The sequence below is a fragment of the Corapipo altera genome, unplaced genomic scaffold (genome assembly GCF_003945725.1).
Source record: "Corapipo altera isolate COAL_440 unplaced genomic scaffold, ASM394572v1 99, whole genome shotgun sequence".
Classification (NCBI taxonomy): domain Eukaryota; kingdom Metazoa; phylum Chordata; class Aves; order Passeriformes; family Pipridae; genus Corapipo; species Corapipo altera.
In genome coordinates, this window is record NW_020884988.1 from 142,613 (window position 1) to 151,963 (window position 9,351).

The following is a 9,351-nucleotide window of genomic DNA, read 5'->3' on the forward strand; positions in this document are numbered from 1 at the left end:
TAATTCTCCATTTCCTATGTCACTGAAGCAACACCAGCTGGAATGCACTATGACACATTAACTCCCTGTTCAAACCAGTATTTACTAGTATTTAGTATGAATGTACCAGATCATTAATCTCTGCATCACTTCAATTTATGGACTTGAAATTTGTCCAACTTGTTACTACAGAACTAATTCCTACTGTTGCAGAACTGTAAACAGAGATGGTCTTGGGCAAGTTTATGCTCACAATTAATAATACAATGTAAGGAGTTGTAACCAGGAGTTAGGCAAGCCAGACTTTTTTCTTCTAAGAGAGGATCAACCAGTCAGTTGAGGCTGATCAACTGTGTCATGAAAGCTTTTGTGAGGGGTTTGTTTGTCAGTGTTGGTTGCTCCCGTTTAAAAAAAACTTCTTGCATGGTTTATATGAGATTAAACTTAACAATCTTTTTTCAGTGACACCACAGAATTACTTTAATGTGTTTTTTAGGTCATTCCAAAGAAAATGATGTTTAGGGAAAGGGAAGTTAGTTCTGCTTCCCTAAACATACATGCTCCCAAAGCAGAACCTTCTCTTCTTTTTATCAGGTATTTGAGTGTTTTCTGGAACAGAAACTTTTCCCTCCTTTTTTTGGTGGGAGGCTGGTGGAGGTATGTTATTTATTTTACAAACAAGAAGATGGTCTGATATGAAACGCTTATATTATGAATTGTCAGATTTTTTACAGCTTTTTTTTCAGTGACGTAGTCTGTCCCATCAGGCTCAGGAGATAAGGGTGCTGTGCCAGATGCATATGATACAGAAAAAGCTACTACAGAGAGCTTGCAGCATGAACTGTATAGACTGTGTGAAAACCACTAGCATTTTAAAATATTGTCTAAATTCCTTTTTATAAATTTCCTTGGTCAAATTTGTACAAAACCCAAGAGACTCATACCTCTGGTATGATTTTTTATTTGGATGCATGTAAGATAATAAGTTTCTTCAAGGAATTCTACTTTTAAGGATACGGATTTGAATATTCAATATTAGTTGTAGTCATGCCTTTCTAATGTTCCACTTTATTACATGTTTATTAAATCCTGTGTTCACGTGATTAGAATTTACACAACCTGTAACAATTAGCATGAGGCAGAACAGGTTATTCACTTTGCTAGCTTGGAAGCTTTGAAGCCCTGCATATTCTGCACACTGAACAGCAGTAAAGTAGCTAAACCCAAACCTCAGCTCTGAAATAGGGCAGAAAGGTTTCCCTATGGGGCAGAAAGGTTTCCCAGTACCTGTCCAAGCCCTAGAAGTATTCACTCCTTGTGTTCCAAGTTTTGCTGTGGCTGCTCCAAATAGCACAATTAATTTGTTTAAGACCAAACTGTGTGTGTGGTGTGAGCCTGCCCAGCTCCTGTCAGGGCATGAGGGTCATAAAATCGTAGAATGTTGAGGGGTTGGAAGGGACCTTGAAGACCATCTAGTCTCAGCCCCCAGCCATGGGCAGGGACACCTTCCACTAGATCCAGCTTGGCCTTGAGCACTGTCAGGATTAGGGCATCCACAGCCTCCCTGGGCAGCTTCTGCCAGCACCTCACCACCCTCACAGTGAAAAATTTCTCTGTAATATCTAACCTAAATTTCCGCTCTTTCAATTTATACTCATTACTCCTTGTCCTATCGCTACAGGATGGGATAGGGTAGGATAGGATAGGATAGGCTTTGAGCCTCTCTGCCCATCCCCTCGAGCATCCCCGAGACGAGGCACCCGCAGATCCCCACCCTTCTCTGGCCTCCTTTCTGACAGGAGCCGGGGAAACCCCAGGGTACCCTCGGCCCCCGCCCCGGCGCTTCCCAGGCCGCCCCATCCCCTCCCCGAGCTGTGTCCGCCTCATCCCCTCCCCGAGGTGTGTTTGCCTCATCCCCTCCCCGAGGGTGTGTCCGCCCCATCCCCTCCCCGAGGGTGTGTCCGCCCCATCCCCTCCCCGAGGGTGTGTCCGCCCCATCTCCTCCCCGAGGTGTGTCCGCCCCATCCCCTCCCCGAGGTGTGTCCGCCCCATCCCCTCCCCGAGGTGTGTCCGCCCGGCCCGCGGGCTGGGGCAGAGGGAGGGAGAGTTCTCCGCTTTCCCCGCGGTCCCGGGCTCGGTTCCCGTCGGGATGATCGCCAAGCCCCTGCGGAAGCCCCCGGGCAAGCGGCACAGCTCGGGCTCGGGCGTGGAGCCGGACCGCGGGCGCTGCCCCAGGAGCGGGACCAGCACCCCGGGCTCTTCCTCAGCGACTTCGACCAGCAGGGTATGGCCGAGGGCGGCGGGGCTGCCCGGGGCGAGGCGGTGGTGCCCGCCCGCCGGCACTTCCCTGCCCGGGATGGGTGGAGGGAACAGCGGCTCCCGGCGGGAAGAGCCCCCGGGCCGGGAATGCGCCCTCGGGCAGCGCCGCCGGCACCGCGGGCTTCGCCCCCGAAGGAGCGGCTGGTAGCAGGCGCTCCGACTCCCAAGTCGGATTTCTCCGGATAAAGCGTTGTTTTAATTTCCTTTTATAATGCGATCTTCCAACGTTTATACTTGGAAACATGTAACACGCGTGGCAATAAAATCTGTTTTGTTTTAAAGACAAGGAGCACGTCCAGGAGACGAAGAAAGAGCTCGACTCGCCGCTGCAAACAGCTGAGAAGGCGTTTGCAGTGGAGCTGCTGGCGATGCCGGCTGCCAGCAGGAAAAGGGAAAGGAAAGACTTGCTCAGTAAGTGTGCGTGGCCCTGTCCTTGTGAGGGGTGCGGACAGGATTAGGGCAGGATGTGTCTGTGAGAGAATCTGTAAACTCAGGGATTTTTATGAACAAGTTTGCTTTGTCTGGTGAGTATTTTAAGCTAATCAGCAGAGCTGTTACCCTGCAGATGGTCAGTAAGCACTCTTGTTCAGGCAGACTGATCTGTGTAATGCAGGGTATAAAATTAATAGGTAACAGTGTATAGTCTGGAGCTTTTCCTACATATGCTCTAAAGTCTTATTTAACGTCTGAAAAGACAAAGAATAATGACAAACCTAGTGCTTTCTGTGCATAGAAGTATAAGCACTTCTGTCCATCTGAATCTGTTCATCCTGGCCACAGAGATTTTTTAGTTTTTGTCAATTTGAAGCCTTTTACTACTGAGCCTTTCTCAACTAGTCATTTACCTGTGATGATGAGAAAATAAGTTTAATTTTAACTCACATGTGTGCAGCAGTTTGAGATGTGGTGTATACTCAGCCTCAGATGTATATTCGGATGAGAACTGATGTTTTTGGAAGCAACCTTGCAGCTGGAAATTGCAGGGGCCACACAAATATCAGACCTAAGACTCATGAAGAACTTACGTTTACTGTAAGCCTGAGTATGTATTTTGGTGTTTTTCTTGAGAAACTTCTGCCTAAAAGCATTAGATTTCTGCATTAGATTTCTGCGTGTCTATGTGATTCTTCTTTGAATTTAAGTTATATACTGTGTGACTACACTCAGTATACTTTCAAAGATTAAACATACTGAAATTTTCATTGTTTTGTAGGATGACTACAAAAAAATGCAACATATATGCTAGCTAAGGTTACCTATTTAAGCCACTGCAATCTTGAATTACTTGTTCAGCTTCAAGGCCTTAAGATAAGAACTTGAAGATAAAAATTATGCAAGTAATAGTATCTAAACAAGTTACACTTTCTTGAACTACAGATTTGCAAGGAGGGGAGGAAGTGGCTCTTACTGCTACAGTGGTGTGTGTTTTAAAATTTTATCACAGTTCACAGAATAGAATTCTCCTCTCCCTGCTGTAAATATTTCAGACAAAATATTTTGTTTGGCTGTGTGTTTAAATAGAAGATGATATTAAAAGACTAGAGAGCCAGCCACAGTGCAGTTATGAACATTACCTAAACTTTTAGGATCATCTGCTGGCAGAAATCCAGATGTTCATACAAAAATGAACTGGTGTTTAGCCAATCTCACTTCTGTCACTTCCTTTCATGTGTTTTTTGTAACATAATATTTATTTACTGGGCAAAATCTGTTGATCTTCCCTTGTTGGATAAACACTATCTTTTAGACTGGAAGGTGTATATATGAGACAGGTGTTGGTTGCACAGAACTTCAGTATTAATATGTTTTGACAGCATGAAAGTCCTTTTAGAATGCATATTTGCCGTTTTATATATATGTAGAGCTGTATGTATATATATGTGTGTGCGTGTGTGTGGGGGGGCTTAACTGCTCTTTTTCAACTGGAAATTCTTACAGTATTGTTTCCTGCAAATACCTATCATTTTGCTTTCAAATGCCACTTCTTTTAACTGCAGTCTTGCATATACCTTTTCAGATTTCCAAAACCAAATCATTGGTTTTACTGGCCTCTGGTTTAAATGGCAAACTGAACCCTCTTTCCAGGTAAGACTGACCTTTGATAGCTTATTTAGCTCACCTGAATTTGTGAATGCTGAAAAAAATTATTTTTAAATAAAGTAGTGGAGATTTGAGCCCAACAGGAATACATCTGATAAGAATGTCCTCCCTGACTGGGTGAGATGGACTGTGATTATGTGAAGCTGGACTAAAAAGCACCTCTAGCTGATGAAGGCATGGAGTTGTATTTCTCACTGAATGGTGCATAGTTCTAAACTTAGGGAATCAGTATAGATTTTGAAACAATACTTAATGGAAGAGAATATGTAAGGGAAGCATCTTTACTCTGTTAGGACTAATAAATTGTTCTGTAATAAACACTCAATTTGGTTATTGCAGCCCTCTCTTACTTACTAACATCAATTAACTCTTTTGTTCCTATATGTTGTTAGGTCCTAGGATATCATGTTTACCTCAGAAGGGCTTTTTCGTGTGTGTATACACTAGATGTCTGTCCTGGAGCACTCCCTAATCCATTCTCTAATCCACTGTTTGTCTATCTTCATCCCAGCTAAAACTCCACATTAGAAGTAGAGGAGAAGGAATAAATAAAAATAATAATAAAACAAGAACTGCTTGCAAAAGCTCCAGGGGGTACTTAGCAGGTGACCAGGTAGCTGAGCCATTCTTAGCAAAAAGGAAGGTCCTTGGATAAGAAGCGTTACAATCAAGAACACAGCAGGGACTCACTCTCCCAAATAAGGTGTGCCAGGCAGATCTTGCTTGGATACTGGGGCACCAGCCAATGGACACTCAGGCCCATCCTGGTCCCAGGCAAACTTTGCTTGGGTACTGGTGAACTGGTCAGTGGGCACTCAGGGTCTGCCACAGGGAGGGTGTTTAAGGCAGCATGCCAGTGGCACTTTGTGGTGGTTGTAAACTCCTGTCCTGTGCTTTTAACAGTCACCCTCAGCTTTTCCTGATTTTCTGTCTCCCTTCTTTCTCTCTGCTCTTTTGTGTAACAAAATAAAGTTGAGTTATCCTTTTTGGAATCCAGCATCTGGCCTCGTTTGTGCCTTAATCTCGCTTAGGGGAAAGTTTTAGAACCTGGTTCCCCTCCTCATCTAAGCAGATCAGAACAGGGTTTTTTGGCTTGTTCTTAATAAATAATTTTGTTAAATACCACATGATTTCACGGAATATGGGAAGGGACCTACAGGAATCATTGAGTCCAACTCTTAAGTGAGTCAAAGGAGGAACAACATCTCTGCCTCAGTTAGCTTAGGAATTTAGTTGGTCTCTGACCTTCGAAGAGGAGCTGTACCTTAATCAACAAAAATGCATGTTTTCCTGAACTTTGCCATTTTGGCTCTTTTTCTCTTAAACCTATAATCAGTTTAGTATCATAAAATAAAGACAAAGGAAACTGAGATAATTGAAAACAGCTGAATAGTCCACCTGAAGGACATTAACCAAATGAATCATATACTTGAAAAGGCACTATCAGTAGAAGTTGTTTTGCTAGGAATTCAATTCAACTAAAGGATTGTTGAAGTAGAAAATAACATGAGGTTATCTTTTAACTAGTGATAGATGTGTCTTGTAGTGGATAAAGAGAATCAGATGAGATCGTCCACAGCCCCAAATTCCTGCCACGAAAGAGACACTAGATGGCAGACGTGCTCCACGAAAGAGCAGTCAGGTGAGATTTGAGTATAGGATCATGCTGTAATGAGGTGGATAGTTTTCCGGGAAGCAACTTTGGATGATACCATGTATAAATAGCCGAAGAAACTGTACTTCAGAGAGGATGTGTGGTTAATGATTCCCCGTGCTCCCGTCACGACGAATTAAAGGAACGTTTCATCCAGACGACACCGTGTCTTTGTTTCGGTTGGTGCTGTGACTCAGATCCCGCTGTTCGCTGTGAGACCCCTTGGTGAGACAGACGCTTTCAGGGCACCCCTGGAGATTCCTCCGGCAAAACCTCCCTCGGCCACGGGATCATTTCAGGAGAAGACAAGGTCCTGGCCACAGGTAAGAACATTCCTTTTCTGGCATGGTTAAAAGACCAGGCTCTGGGTTATTGCCCATAAGTGCATATAAAGTGGTGGATGAAGTGTATTGGGCTGCCAGTGCCTTATAGATACACATCGGGCACTTTATATATGGTTCTGTCTGTCATGGGGTCTCCTGATTCAGGATTGATATTTTTGTCAGCTTACAGACTTGGTTTTGGACTTGGTATTGCGTGTATCGTAATTTCTGTCTGGGTGTATTGCTATCCTGTCCCTTGATTCCCTTTGTAGAAGGTGCCAGCCAGTTATAATTACTCAGTGCCAATGGGAAGGTTGTCTGGGACTCATCAGGGCAGACTAAAGCCGAGGGTGTGAGTGGCAGTGTAATCTGACTATTTGCAAGCACCTTCAGACTTGGGGCTGGGGGGACAATACAATAAAGCCCAAATTCACCCTTGTAAGTGGTACAACAAGTTAGTAAAGCTCTGGGGATAGATTGGCACTTGCATTGCATAGTCCCTACCATCCCCAGGACAGTGGGCAGGTGGAAAAGATGAATCATTTGATCAAAGAGCAGTTGGCAAAGATTGGTCAAGAGGCTAATCTGGGGTCAGATCAGGCATTACCACTTGCCCTACTTAGGATCAGAATTGAACCACAATTAAGGAAGGCCTAAGCCTGTTTGAAATATTATGTGGAAGGCCTTATCAAATCCAGTGCAAGGAAGAAGACATGAGTTAATTAGGAAAAAAATGTTTGAGGCAATATGTAGTAGCTCTAGGGAAACAGTTGAATGAAATAATAAAGTGTTTTTGGGACTAGAGCTAGAGGAGTAGACCGTGCAGCTCATTGTTTTAAGCCTGGAGATTGAGTGTATGTTAGAGCTTTTTCAGGTCAGCCTCTGGAGGGGAAGTGGAACAGACCCTACCAGGTGCTGCTGACAACCTTCACTGCCATCAAGATCAAAGAGCATGGATTCACCATTCACGAGGGAAGAAAGCACCTGAGAAGGCTTGGACATCAGAACCAGGCAGACCCGCTACCATCAAGTTTTCCCAGCATTGATCTTTGATAAGTATAATAACTCTGACTGAGAGTTTTGCCTCAGACTGGCCATGGTCTCAAGCATGTTGTGGGTTCTCTGGTCTAGAGACCATATATATAGATGATCATCAACAAATGGCTACATATAATACCTCTACTGTGGTCTTACAAAGAGACACAATGATCTTAAAAGGTTGGCAGAATCCACACTATGGTGCAAGCATTTTGGCTGAAGTTGTTGGAAAGGAAGTATGAGTAGAATGTAAAATACTTAATCCACCCCTACAAGAAAACTAAAAACTGCAACCCCAAATTTTTGTGAGAGATTCTTTGGTTCTTGGGGGTCCATCCTGTTCACCTTTTCTTAAAACTTCACATGCAGGATGGACAGCGTGGCTGCACAAATGTACATTCACCTTCAAGAATTGGACTAGAAGATATATAGTTGGGGCATTAGGATCAGGATTAGGGATTTTGAACAGCATGGATTCTGAAATATTAATAAATAGATTGGAAAGAGTGACCAGCAATTTGAATCAACTGCAAAGTCCCCTAAAATCTTCCCTTTCAGCTCTAGGACCTAGTCAACAACTCACGTTAGAAGCATTACTCCCATGGGAAGAAACTAATGAAAATATCATCTGTTAATTGCAAAAGCTCCTGGGACAGCTCAGACCAATGTTTGTTTGGCTCTGAGTTGTATTCAGGCTCAAGCTTGGATACAAACAGTGATAGTGGCAATCATTAGGGAGGGTGAAGGTGGCATCTTATCAACTGAAATTTGTGCAGTTATTTGGCAAAATGTGACACAATTTGAATAAGAATTGCAATTGTGGTAGTAATGAGTTAATTTGACCTCCTGATCCTACTACTGGTGTTGCTACAGCCTTTGTACTAACTGTACAAAAAGCTGAAATTAATAGGATCTACCCAATTATCACCTTAAGGGCAAGTCACGACAGAACTGTACTGGAACCCTTGAGACATTGTTTGGACCCTGAGAAAAGGAGATAAGTGGCAAACAATTGATGCAGAGGCATGCATTGTACAAGAACAACAAGGATTTACCTGTGAGAGCAATGCTATGAAAGCTCAGGACATCTGTCTAGATACTGAACAAAGCATTTGTCATTTTGAGATGCACCCATTTGAAAATCCCAGAACTGTGATTGTTTACATAAGGTAAAGGCTGTGCTTGCTTGAGGACCCCACGCAGCCTGTTGCATGTAGATAAACATTCTTTAATGACCAGTAATCATTCCAATTTCTGTGTTTGCAATTTTGTTAACATTGAAGGGTGTGATTTTCATTATGCAGCTCCAGTTTTTTCATACTCCTTGTTACGATGTGTCTGTGTGTTATTTTAGAGGTCCAGCCTGCCCTCATTGGAATGGACTATGCCTTGCTTGGAGATTTATTGCATCATGGAGACCTGCAGCAACTATGGAAGCAAATCCAAGAAAATGGACGAAAGACTCTAATTATGGTCCAGCATGATGTAGAAAAGATTGACCACATACTTGAATGAGTTAAAGAAGACAGAAAGAACTATTGATGGGATGTTTTCATGAGAAAATCTCCCTCAGCAACTCAAGTTTTGAATGTGTTGATTTTGTTGTTTATAATAGTAATACTTTCAGTGGTCAGTTTTGTATTTTAGTATAAGTTAAGAACCTTAGCATCTCAGGTAATGAAGAATTCAAAAATAAAATACAATAAAAATATAAATAAAATAAAAAAAACCTAAAGTAAGAAAAAGTAAAAAATAAAAGATTAAAATTATTTTATGGGTCGGGCAATTAGTTACTCTCACCAGGAGTATATTTCACTACTAGCAAAATTCAAATGTTTTTTTCAAATTGCTGATAGACTTTGATTGCAGACTTTGGCTGCAGACTGAAGTGTAACTGCTCTGAAAATTCCAGGAAAAGGTGTAAAATGATGAGTGAAA

At 42.8% G+C, this 9,351-nt stretch overlaps 1 long non-coding RNA gene across 1 annotated transcript; it reads left to right on the plus strand.

Annotated features, from left to right (window-relative positions):
• Window positions 1-4,973: 4,973 nt before the first annotated feature.
• LOC113958158 lies at window positions 4,974-9,133 on the plus strand. The gene is made up of 2 exons (XR_003531421.1): window positions 4,974-6,375; window positions 7,241-9,133. It is a non-coding gene; the product is annotated as an uncharacterized LOC113958158 (long non-coding RNA).
• The last annotated feature ends 218 nt before the right edge of the window (window positions 9,134-9,351 follow it).